The sequence below is a fragment of the Aulonocara stuartgranti genome (assembly GCF_965226115.1).
Source record: "Aulonocara stuartgranti genome assembly, chromosome: 13".
Lineage (NCBI taxonomy): Eukaryota > Metazoa > Chordata > Actinopteri > Cichliformes > Cichlidae > Aulonocara > Aulonocara stuartgranti.
The window spans coordinates 33,839,439-33,852,810 of NC_138949.1; the positions used below are offsets into that span (position 1 = coordinate 33,839,439).

Below are 13,372 nucleotides of genomic sequence, written 5' to 3' on the forward strand. Positions count from 1 at the left end.
TCTCCAGAGGACCAGACAGACCACCAGCAGGAGCACCAGGAACTGCTGACGCCACCAGCAGCCACCAAGGAACTACGAGAGAAAACGATTACAACATGTTTCTGGGAAATCTGCAACATGAAAAGTGATGCTGTATGAGCAGTTATGTCTGTGTAGGTTGTCATTCATCCAGGTAATGGTGGTCAATCATGTGACTCATCACATGAGCCAAGGTGAGAAAAAAGGCGTCTGGGGAGCATCTGAAAACTGGATTATAGGTGCCAGGTGTCCAAGCCCCGCCCTCTGTTCAAGGATCACAGTGGACTCCTCTTTCAAACCGCCTGTCTTCTCTGTCCAAAATATCCTCAAAGAGTGACCTTTGACCTTTAGATGCAGACGTACAGCTGAGTCTTGTCCTGTCGAGGTGGCTCTTCTATGTTGTGTGTTTATGAAGTGTTTGGTGTCTCCAGCGTAGAGGTCTGAGCGCTCCTCACTGCAGCTACATTGTTGAGTTTGTGTTTGTGATGAAGCAGTTTGTGTCTGAGTGTGTGGCTGAGTCTAAACTGGGACGTCGTGCTTGGAGGAGACTCTCCTGAGTTCCTCTGATAAACCTGCCACATAACGGAGGATGACGTCCTGTTTCTCTAAGGACTTAGAAGTGAAGACGCCTCATGGATGAGAGGTGAAAAGTCTTTCACTTTCTTTCCAAGCTCTTTAGAAAATTTGAAGGTGCTTCGTGTCAGGTTGTTGAAAACTTCATATGTTCACATGTTGAATGGTTTAAAACGTCTTTCCATCAATTTTCAGATCTAAACAGGGTCGTAGAAGAGGAGCAGTCCTCACAGTGGACAGCAGAGTAACCCTGTAGTCACAAGTATCTATACATACATCTTTGTATTTATATGTAGAGCTGTTGAAACAACATGTATGTTCAATCTGGATTTGAGTCCTGTGCTCTACTCACATGTGATGATGAGATGAATTGGTGCCGACTCAGGAGAAGTGAATGTCCTTGATGGCAGCAGTAACTCATACACACAGCTGTAGTTGCCCTGGTGTTCATACTCAGCTGCAGGGAAACTAAAGCTGGCTGAGTGGTTGACTGCAGGCTCTGTGAGGTTCATGCCAGAGAAGAAGAGCCTGAAACGTCATCTACATCTGTAGCTACATCTGTAACAACATCTGTAACTACATCTGTAGCTACATCTGTAACTACATCTGTAACTACATCTGTAACAACATCTGTAACAACATCTGTAACTACATCTGTAACTACATCTGTAACTACATCTGTAACTACATCTGTAACAACATCTGTAACTACATCTGTAGCTACATCTGTAACTACATCTGTAACAACATCTGTAGCTACATCTGTAACTACATCTGTAACTACATCTGTAACTACATCTGTAACTACATCTGTAACAACATCTGTAACTACATCTGTAACTACATCTATAACAACACCTGTAACTACATCTGTAGCTACATCTGTAACTACATCTGTAACTACATCTGTAACTACATCTGTAGCTACATCTGTAACTACATCTGTAACTACATCTGTAACTACATCTGTAACAACATCTGTAACTACATCTGTAACTACATCTATAACAACACCTGTAACTACATCTGTAGCTACATCTGTAACTACATCTGTAACTACATCTGTAACTACATCTGTAGCTACATCTGTAGCTACATCTGTAACTACATCTGTAACTACATCTGTAACAACATCTGTAACAACATCTGTAACTACATCTGTAGCTACATCTGTAACTACATCTGTAACTACATCTGTAACTACATCTGTAACTACATCTGTAGCTACATCTGTAGCTACATCTGTAACTACATCTGTAACTACATCTGTAGCTACATCTGTAACTACATCTGTAACTACATCTGTAACTACATCTGTAACTACATCTGTAACTACATCTGTAGCTACATCTGTAGCTACATCTGTAACTACATCTGTAACTACATCTGTAACTACATCTGTAACTACATCTGTAACTACATCTGTAACTACATCTGTAACAACATCTGTAACAACATCTGTAACAACACCTGTAACTACATCTGTAGCTACATCTGTAACTACATCTGTAACTACATCTGTAACTACATCTGTAGCTACATCTGTAGCTACATCTGTAACTACATCTGTAACTACATCTGTAACAACATCTGTAACAACATCTGTAACTACATCTGTAGCTACATCTGTAACTACATCTGTAACTACATCTGTAGCTACATCTGTAACTACATCTGTAACTACATCTGTAACTACATCTGTAGCTACATCTGTAACTACATCTGTAACTACATCTGTAGCTACATCTGTAACTACATCTGTAACTACATCTGTAACAACATTTATGCTACATTTAATTTCATCATTAAAGTAAAGAACACTTCTATAACTACAAGTACAAACACTCATTGTAAAGTTTAACCTCATGGATTCATGTTGTGACTGATGTTTCTATTCACATGTGATGATGAGATGAATTGGTGCTGACTCAGGAGAAGTGAATGTCCTTGATGACACATTTATCTCATACACACAGCTGTAGTTGCCCCGGTGTTCATACTCAGCTGCAGGGAAACTAAAGCTGGCTGAGTTTGTGACAGCAGGCTGTGTGCGCTTTTGGTTTGATCCAGAGAAGAAGAGCCTGAAACTCCCTGCAGTATAGTTGGAGTTAATGGAGCAGGTAAACTCAAAGCTGGAGCCTCCTGTGATCTCTGCACTTCCGTGTCCCTGCACGTGTCCTCCATCATATCTCAGGTGGATTCTGGGCCGCTGCAGTGACTCTGTAGTAAAACAGAACAAAATGAAGACCTGAAACCGTCTGCACCAGTTTGCCAGTGTGGACGTTAAACATTTCACGTTTATTCACGTCTTCCTCTGACTTTCTCACTGCATTACAGAATTTTAAACCATCACCTTCACCATCATCATCAAAAACTAACCCCTCCCTCTCAGCACAGCTTATGATCAGCTGATATGTTCCAGGTTTTACATGCATTATATACATTTCAGTTATTCATCCATCTTCAGACGCTGATCCAGATCACAGAGACTCAGCAGGAGGGTCTCCTCTCAGGTAGAGTTTCCTGAAACAGCTCACAGGAAGCTTCCTCGTTTGATGCCTAAATATTAAAATGTCTCAGTTTAAATGTTTCATTCACTTTCTGTGTTCTAATGTTAATAAAAGATGGATTATTTTAGACAGCATCTCAACTTAGGGCTCCAGGAGTGAGTGTGCGAGCACATTCATGGCCATAACTGTACAATGTGAGTCTGTGTGAAGAGACAAACCAGCATATTTATGGTGTTTGTAGAAACTGGTGTTGTAGTGCAGCTCATTATAGACAACCAGAGCATCATCTCAGACTGTTCTCCATCATTCACAGTATCTGACACACCATCACAACCAAACATCTCTCACCTGAACAGAGGACCCCAGCGTCCTCATGATGTCTACAGTAGGGCTGATATCTGTTGAGATCACACTCACTTAGAGACCTTTCATGTCCTGAACAGTTCACACGGCTCAGCCAGATCGGCCCGGTTCCTTCACCAAAGTGAGCTTTTGTAGTGGCTCTCAGTGCTGTTCCACAGTCTAACTGTCTGCAGACCACCTCAGCATCAGTTAAGTCCCAGTAGTAATCACCAGTGTTGGTCAAGTTACTTGAAAAAAGTCATCAGTAACTATTTACTGATTACTTCACCAAAAAAGTAATCCCGTTACTTTACTGATTACTTATTTTCAAAAGTAATTAATTACTTAGTTACTTAGTTACTTTTTAAAAACACGATTTACAACCTGAAGAGGTGATAGAGTGATAGATCTCTCAGCCCAATTCTACTTTTTCTGCATAATCCATCATACAAAATGTAATCAAATGGAAAATTCTTTTTTTTTAACTTGTTTTATCAGTTTTAATCTTTTAACTTTATGCATCAAGCAAAAATTTAATTATATGCAACATTCTCTGAGTTGAATAAATTAGTTTAACATTTAAACCTATTTTCTGCACATTCCAGCTCATAAAATAAAATATTTCTGTGTTTACACTCAGTCTTTCAAATAGATGCAAGTAAAACACAGCAGAAAATAAATAAAGTCAAAACCTCAGCGGTCCTGTTGCTCTATTTTCACCTGTAAAGCAGGAGTGGGGTAGGCGGAGGTTTACCCTGGTGCAGGTGTGCCGCGGTCAGTGGAAGAATCCGCGAGTTTCTCTGTGAGTTTCCCATTACGTCGTAGCTACTCGCTGCTTGTTTGGAAGTTTAGGGGTTTTTTCTCTGTAAAAAGAAGTTTTCTTCCCACGCACAGCGGACACTAATGTTTTTGTCACTTTTTATGGAATCAAACTCAAAGTAAGGTCAGTACTTCCACGCTTTAAACGCTGCACGCTCATACTCTCTCTGCACTCGATATGTGATCCATTGTTGATCTGCACACAGCTGTTGTCACAAACGTCGCACTCGCTTACGTCACTGTCGTGAGACATTCTCGCAAAAAATCACGGTTTTAGTAACGCAGTAACGCAGCGTTCCTACGGGAAAGTAACGGTAATCTAATTACCATTTTTGTAATAGTAATCCCTTACTTTACTCATTACTTGAAAAAAGTAATCAGATTACAGTAACGCGTTACTGCCCATCTCTGGTAATCACAGATTGTTCCCCAGGAGCCATTGTGATAGATTTAAACTCTTCCAGAGCAGCGAGTCGACCCAGACCCAGCTAATCTGATCTGAGGCTCTAACAGAAGAGAGAAGAGCGTGCACAGCATTTATGTCATGTTATTTACACCAAACTTTATCATTTAGACTCATTTTGTCAAACACGACTGACCTGCAGCAGCTGACACACAAGAGACTGTAGAAAAGAGAAATAAGGCTGATTATTCTCTGGACTGTAAAGTGAAACATGCTGAGATAAGAAAACTACTCAGTGATGTCAAATGCATCTCACCTGTGGCCAAAAAGAAGAAGTTTGTCTGCTGTGTCCACATGGCTGAGACACACAAGAGTGAAATGAGCCGTCAGTGGCAGAAAGCTGCAGATAAGCCTGAGCACTGTGGCTTTAAGACACTTCCTGCTTTCTTATATGTTACCAATGAAAAACATACATCATGGTGTTCATGAACCTGTCATATTTAATGTCATATATGGAATAAAAAGAAGTCTGACTGGTAGGGCTGGGAGACACACCCTCAAAATTATATCATGAGATGTCAAAGAAGTGAACATACTAAACTAACTTCACCTTTAAACTCCTCAGAAGCTTCACAGCATCGTCTCGTAATCAAACTGAAAAATATTTTCTTCCTGTAACTGTTGTTGGCGTTTTGAAAACGTTTCTTAAAGCTCTGCTGTTCCCCCCGTTTGAGTTGACGTCATACACTTGGCTCAACGATGTATAACTGCATCAGTAACTTTCATCCAGCGTTTGCTTTCCCCGTCATACGATGTATCTAACAGTGAAATGATGCTTCACACGTGGTTGCTTTGCCCCCACTTCTCCCATTCTTTAATATTTAATATGTATAATGTTACATTTTGAGGTGTTGTGATGTTTCTGTTCAATCAAAGATTATTACTGGGAGTTCACAGGAAAACAAACTGCTTGTCTCAGTAAAACCACCAAACTGACGGAAAGAAGCAGAGAAACAAAGAGGAACCTGCAGATATTTCAGACCCAAACCTCAGAGTGTTACCGCGGACAGTCTGTCCAACATACTGCAGGGGTAATATCTTTAATTCATGTATTTATCAGCTCATTTATCAAGTTATGTTTAGGTACAAAAACATTTTATTCATGTGTCAGATACAGGTCACCTGTAACACATGAAACAATGAGACAAAGACAGATGCTGATCATTTATGGTTTGTAGAAACAGGAAGTCGGTGTCTCTAAATGCAGCTACAGCTGTGGCCACATGTTCAAATCCTCCCGTGAATGTCATGGTGATGTTGTGCTTTTAGAACGGCTCTTCTTCCAGGGTCGACTGTACAGCACACATCTCTAATAACTAAAAACAAGAGCCACACGTTTGATTTCAGGTTTTCTCTGCTCAGATACACATGCACTAATATTTGGTTAAATGTGCTTTAGCGAGCTGCACCTTGGTCGGACACTTGTGTATCACTCCCTCTGCCCCGATCCATCGTTGTCAACTTTCTTCAGTCAAGATGAAAGAGACAGTCCTGAAGGAAGCATGGTGTCGAAGCTCTCAGCACAGAATAAGCTCCTGTCCTGTGACCATGACTACACAGAAGCGGTGGTGCAACAAAGATGTGAGGAGCGCATTGAAAACCAAAGGCATCGGTTCCGTCTCCCTATACAAAGCTGTGGGTCCACTCAGACTTACAACACCCCAGGTGAGGCCGTCCGTGAGCTGCAGCACCGGGTTCGAGGTGGACGAGCCTCGGGATCGTGCTGGATTCAACACCGCAACACTCAACCAGCTGGATGACACATCACCATGGCAACGCGTCACTCAGCAAAACAAAGAGGAAGCTGTCAAACGTGTGCGCGAGCGGCTTCAGGATCTGAGGTCTGATCACACTGAGTTTTCTTCGCCTCTTCATTTGAGCTCGTATTTAATGTTTGTGCATCAGAGACATGAAAACAATGATCTGAGCTGTGCTACAAACTACAGTGTCATGGCTGTGCTGTGGCAGGCAGGATGATTACCCAAACGCGGGAATTTTAACTGAAAAGAGCAGCTTCATTGCTGCAAATAATTCTTCACAAATACAGGAAACAGAACCAAAAGCGAGGAACTAGAAATATGAAATCAAACCAAAACCCGGAAACAGAGAGCTAGAAAACTACGAGCAGCCCGGAGGAAAAACACACAGCAAAGAGGATTAACAACACGACAACAAGCAGGCAAAGACTGAGGACCAAAATACACAAGCAGGTAACAAGAGGATGGGGAACACATGGAAACTATCCATCCATCTTCATCCGCTTTATCCGGGGCCGGGTCGCGGGGGCAGCAGCCTAAGCAGAGAGGCCCAGACCTCCCTCTCCCCAGCCACCTCCTCCAGCTTATCCGGGGGAACTCCAAGGCGTTCCCAGGCCAGCCGAGAGATATAATCTCTCCAGCATGCCCTGGGTCTGCCCCGGAGCCTCCTCCCGGTGGGACATGCCCGGAACATCTCACCCAGGAGGCGCCCAGGAGGCATCCTTGTCAGATGCCTGTGGAAACTAATCAGACATAATGAGACACACTGCAGGACAGGGACTATCAAAGTAAAACAGGAAGCACGACATTCATAAAGATGCAGACGAGACACTGAGACGTGGAAACATGAAGCACAGAGACAAAAGTAACCAGACACAGGGAAGACGTAGTGACAGAGAACCAAGACAAGCATACAACACACGGAGACGAAAGGAAAACAAGATCACAGAACAAAAGCTTCCCTAGAGACACGACACCTGGAACACAGGGGAGGCTCAGAAACAGGAAACCAGAAACTCTCAAAACAACACAACAATCAAAGAATAAACCTTAAACCAAAAACACAGCAGACTGTGGCATATAGTCCAATATCTATTTGAACATTGATTAGAAGTTTTACATCTCAATTACTGCAAAAGGACCAGAAACATTTGTAACAGTTTTAACTGATGAAGATCAGTGCAGGTTTATTCAGGACAGACAAACTCCAGGAGACACAGGGAGAATCACACACAGCATGAGGGAGATCACAACGCTGACACAGAAACACTGGGCTTAAATACACTGGGAAATAACGAAGGGAATGAGACACAGCTGGGAGAAATCAGACATAACGAGACCCAAGGGAAGCAAAACTCAATACATTCACGTAGGACACAGACCTTCAAAGTAAAACAGGAAATGTAACATAGACGCAGACGTGACTAGGGGAGACAGAGCAACTAAGAAACACAGAGAACAACAACAGGGAGACACGGAGGGCGGCTACGAAATACTCAGAGAACTAAAGAGAATACAAGAGACCCAAACTAAGACACCAGACTAAAGAATAAACTGGGGCAACAAAGAGAACTAAGATCATAATACAAAAACTCAGAGACACAAACTCAAAGCACTGGGTCACCGACTCAGGACCGTGACACACAAACTTAAAACTGCACTTCCGAGCTGCACCACTTACGCCCCTGTGCAGCTGGTGTGATAATGCTTATGTACGGTGGAAAGATGTAGAGACCTGCGGCTCTGGCTATAAAATTCAAGCAATATTGGGGAAGGGGAATTTGAACTCCTCACTTAAGAGTAAACTAGACCCTGTCACTGGGGTTAGGGTTAACCCTCTTTAGAAACATGGCTCTTTCTTGCTAAACAACTTAAACTGGAAAACTCTTAAAAGTTACTAAGGTGGATTGGCCTGGGCGATGGGCTCCGACCAGGGACACGTGACTCTGTATTTCAGGCCTGGATGAGAAAGGGTTCGACAGCCTTTTGTGTGAATAGAAACAATATGATGGGGAGTTTTCAGGACCTGAAAGACACATTTGGCCTTAAAATCATGACCTGTTTAGAAATCTCCAGTTAAGACATAAAGATGTAGACGGTGCAGAACTGAAACCAATAGTTGAAACAATATGTGGAGCTTGTCACCAAAGGAACACTAAGATGATCTCTAAACTATACCGCAGTCTGAGGGCTGCATCACTTTATGTAAAAGCAAAATGTGAACAAGAACTTGATGTCACTGTCACAGAAGAAGAACGGTATCAAGCCTGCGGTTCACTACAGACCTGCTCAAACTCTCTGCGGTGGACAGAACGTGACATTAGGTCCTTTATCACTCCACATGTGAAGAGCAAAGAGCCCACGATGGGGGATGCTACCTGACCACGGCTGTATCTGCATTTAGACACACTGACTTCCTGTTTCTACAAACCATAAATAACCAGTAACTAATTACTATTTTCAAGTAACTTGACTGACACTTTACGGCTGATGGTAAACTCAGTTGCCTTAGTAACACCTTGATATCTTTACCAGGCTATTATAAGTCGATGAAAGTTATCTTTGCTCTCATTGGTCGCTCCTTTAAACTTCAGTTTCACTCACATGCATCTTATCAGCAGCGCCTTGTACAAAAAGTCCTTCACACCTGGTCCTGACTCTGCGGTCAGAGTGAGAAGGCTTCAGCCTAAAACCAGTATACTTCATTTAAAAAAATAAAACAACACTTTATTATATTGTTGGATAACTGTTTCTGTACTTATCTATGGCACAACCAACATATGGCAAAGGCATCATTGTAGAAAACAATGCTGGCCGTCCGTGAACACACACAGAAGTAGATTCGTCCTCATCCTGAGAAGTCATCTCACACATCCTCATTCATAAATCATGTTCTGGAAATAACGGACACCAAACAAAATGCAAACACAATCATTAAATCGTACACACATCCTACTGTTCTTAGTCTTGGTAAATACAACATATTTTAAGACAATCATGCCACAGAAAATTCTTCTTTCACTCTTTGCCTCAGTCTGCTTTGGTCTGGTTAAATCCTTACAGCACAGGTGAGAGGATGCAGGGGTGTCTATAATTTGCATTATTTCTAATGACTGTCCAGCAGGGGGCGACTCCTCTGAATGCAGAAAGATGTTTGTGATCTCTGAGCTTAGTAAACACAGTCGCTAGTTTCAAAGCCTTAATAAATAATCCTGATGTTCCAGTTCTGTCTAAGGAGCAACAATATCACACACAGACTCAGCAAAATGCTTATTTTTTATTTTGTTATCATTACTATTGATGTGCTGAACATGCTGAGCACGAGGCTCATGATCTGCTTGTGCTCCTCGTCTCCTCCCACTTTGAGTCAAATGTGAACTTTTCCTTTGGCTTTTTTCACCTTCAGTCGCACTTCTTCTTGGAGAAGGTTCGTTGTACATTGTGCTGGTCCCTTCCAGCTGGTGCTCATTTTGTTGGACATTTAAATCTGCACCAGAGTTCTCATGGATGCAACAACTTTAAATAACACACAACGTTGTTACTGAGCAGGTGCACATAAACATATAAATACACACCTACGCCAGAATGCTGTTTATAGACTTCAGTTCAGCATTCAATACAATCCACCCCTCACAACTCATCAGGAAACTGACAGACCTGGGCATCAGTTCCCTCATCTGCAAATGGTTACTGGACTTCCTGACCAATCAGCCCCAACATGTCCGGCTGGATAACCACTGCTCATCTACAATCACAGTGAACATCGGTGTACTACAAGGCTGTGTGATGAGCCCTTTCCTCTACTCCCTCTTCACCCACGACTGCAGACCTGCCGATGGTTCCAACACCATCTTTAAGTTTGCAGATGACACCACGGTGATTGGCCTCATCAGTGACAACGATGAGGCCGCCTACAGGGAGGAGGTGGATCGTCTGGCTGAGTGGTGCGACACAAACAACCTGCTGCTCAACACCGAGAAGACCAAGGAGCTCATCGTGGACTACAGGAGGAATGCTGACCCACATCCACCCATCCACATTAAGGGGACGGCTGTGGAGCGTGTGAGCAGCTTCAAGTTCCTGGGAGTCCACATCTCCGAGGATCTCATCTGGACGACCAACTGCTCCAAGCTGGTCAAGAAGGCTCACCAGCGCCTCTTCTTCCTGAGGACTCTGAGGAAGAACCACCTGTCCTCAGACATCCTGGTGAACTTCTATCGCTGCACCATCGAGAGCATCCTGACCAACTGTACAACAGTCTGGTACGGTGTGGCGTGAATGAGATATGGTGGGTCCAGGGATCCAAGATAAAAACCAAGATGGCGCAGCGTATGGATGCCCTGGTGCTTCAGTGCGTTACTTTTGTCTTGTTTTTGTGCATTTCTTCTGTGTCTGGGCACTCCTCTGGATATTCTTACACCAGAGAAGAGCTCCTTAACTGCAGGACTACAACGCCTGTGGATTTATTTCCAATATTTGTCGCATCTGCGGCAGATTTACTGCTGACTCTGATCAGGAAAGTGAGACGTCGAAAGAGAGGTAAGCGAGCCGGCGTACTCGTGCGTTTGAGGAAACATGGACTGAGAATGGCCCTTCCTGGGATCTTCCTTTCTAATGTACGCTCACTCTGGAATAAGATAGACGAACTGGCCCTGATGAGAAGCATGAACAGAGACTTTGCCTCCTCCTGTGTCTTATGTTTTACGGAGTCGTGGCTCAGTGAGGACATCCCGGACTGCGCGCTCAAGCTGGAGGGCTTTCATCTGCTGCGCGCGGACCGGCAGGCCGCTCTCTCCGGTAAAACCAAAGGTGGAGGTGTCTGCTTCTACATCAATAGTGGCTGGTGCACAGATGTAACAGTGATTGCCCAGCACTGCTCTCCCTCTCTGGAATATCTTTTTATTCACTGCAAACCGTTTTATTCTCCGCGGGAGTTTGCTTCATTCATCCTGGCCGCTGTTTACATCCCGCCAGACGCGGATGCGCAAGCAGCTCAGTGCGCACTCGCAGAGCAGATTCTCCACACGGAGCGGACATACCCGGACTCTCTCATCATTGCTCTTGGGGACTTTAACAAAGCCAATCTGAGCCATGAGCTTCCGAAATACAAACAGTATATTAAATGCCCGACCAGAGAGGAGAGGACATTGGACCACTGCTACAGCACGATCAGCGGGGCCTATCGCGCGGTGCCCCGCGCTTCACTCGGACTTTCTGACCACGTCATGATCCACCTAATCCCCGCGTACAGACCGAGGCTGAAGCTCTCCAAACCTGTCGTGAGGACTAAAAAACTGTGGAGCAACGAGGCTGTGGAGGAGCTTCGCACGTGTTTGGAGACCACAGACTGGGACACTTTGAAGGCTGCTTCTAACAGCTTGGACGAGTTTACGGACACTGTCACCTCCTATATCCACTTCTGTGAGGACAGCATTGTGCCATCACGCACCAGGGTGAGTTATAACAATGACAAACCCTGGTTTACTCCTAAACTCAAAAAGCTGTGGCTGGAAAAGAGAAAGGCGTTCAGAAGCGGAGACAGGGACTGCTACAGAGAGGCCAAGTACAGGTTCACTAAAGAAGTGGACGTTGCTAAACATCAGCACTCTGAGAAGATGCAGCAGCAGATCTCAGAGAATGACTCGGCCTCTGTGTGGAAAGGTTTTAGGAATATTACAAACTACAAGCCTAAAACCCCCCACTCCACTGATGACTTGCTCTTAGCCAACACCCTCAACGACTTCTACTGTCGTTTTGACGAGCCATCAGGCAGCCTTCACACCTCCAACGACCCCAACAATAGAGACACTTTGGACACTAATTCCCCCACCTCTCCCCCCTCCATAGAACCATCACCACCTTCAAACTGTTTACCTGCAACACCCGCCCCCTCACCCCACACAAAAGAGGATTTCACACCACCTCCTCCGACCACAACTCTTCATATTCATGAAGCAGATGTGAGGAAGCAGTTTAAGAGTCTGAATGCTCGGAAAGCTCCCGGCCCAGACGGTGTGTCTCCTGCCACCCTCAGACACTGTGCAAACGAGCTGGCCCCAGTGTTTTCTGGCATCTTCAACTCCTCACTGCAGGCATGTCATGTGCCTGCCTGCTTCAAGTCCTCTACCATAATCCCTGTCCCCAAGAAACCTAGGATCACTGGACTAAATGACTACAGACCCGTGGCTCTGACATCTGTGGTCATGAAGTCATTTGAGCGCCTAGTTCTCTCCCATCTCAAGACCCTCACGGCCCCCCTCCTGGACCCCCTGCAGTTTGCATATAGAGCCAACAGGTCTGTAGACGACGCCATCAACATGGCCCTACACTTCATCCTGCAGCATCTGGACTCCCCAGGAACCTACGCCAGGATCCTGTTTGTGGACTTCAGCTCTGCCTTCAACACCATCCTTCCAGACCATCTCCGAGGCAAGCTTTCCCAGATGAATGTGCCTGATCCCATCTGCCGGTGGATCACTGACTTCCTGACGGACAGGAAGCAGCACGTGAGGCTGGGAAAGAATGTCTCGGACTCCCGGACCATCAGCACCGGCTCCCCTCAGGGCTGTGTTCTTTCTCCTCTGCTCTTCTCCCTGTACACCAACTGCTGCACCTCCACCCACCAGTCTGTCAAGCTAATCAAGTTCGCAGATGACACCACCGTCATTGGGCTCATCTCTGACGGGGACGAGTCTGCCTACAGGAGGGAGGTTGAACGTCTGGTGTCTTGGTGCAGCCACAACAACCTGGTGCTGAATGCCCAGAAGACAGTGGAGATTATTGTGGACTTCAGGAAGGACACAGCCCCACTCCCCCCCATCATCCTGACTGACACCCCCATCACCTCTGTGGACTCATTCCGCTTCCTGGGTACCACCATCACCCAGGAC

The 13,372-nt window shown here is 44.7% G+C and overlaps 1 long non-coding RNA gene across 1 annotated transcript; it reads right to left on the bottom strand.

Moving 5' to 3' along the window:
- Window positions 1–898: 898 nt before the first annotated feature.
- On the bottom strand, window positions 899–3,543 carry LOC309720588. The gene is made up of 3 exons (XR_014280535.1): window positions 3,450–3,543; window positions 2,491–2,811; window positions 899–1,090 (listed from the first exon to the last, which is right to left on the bottom strand). It is a non-coding gene; the product is annotated as an uncharacterized lncRNA (long non-coding RNA).
- Between the last annotated feature and the right edge of the window lie 9,829 nt (window positions 3,544–13,372).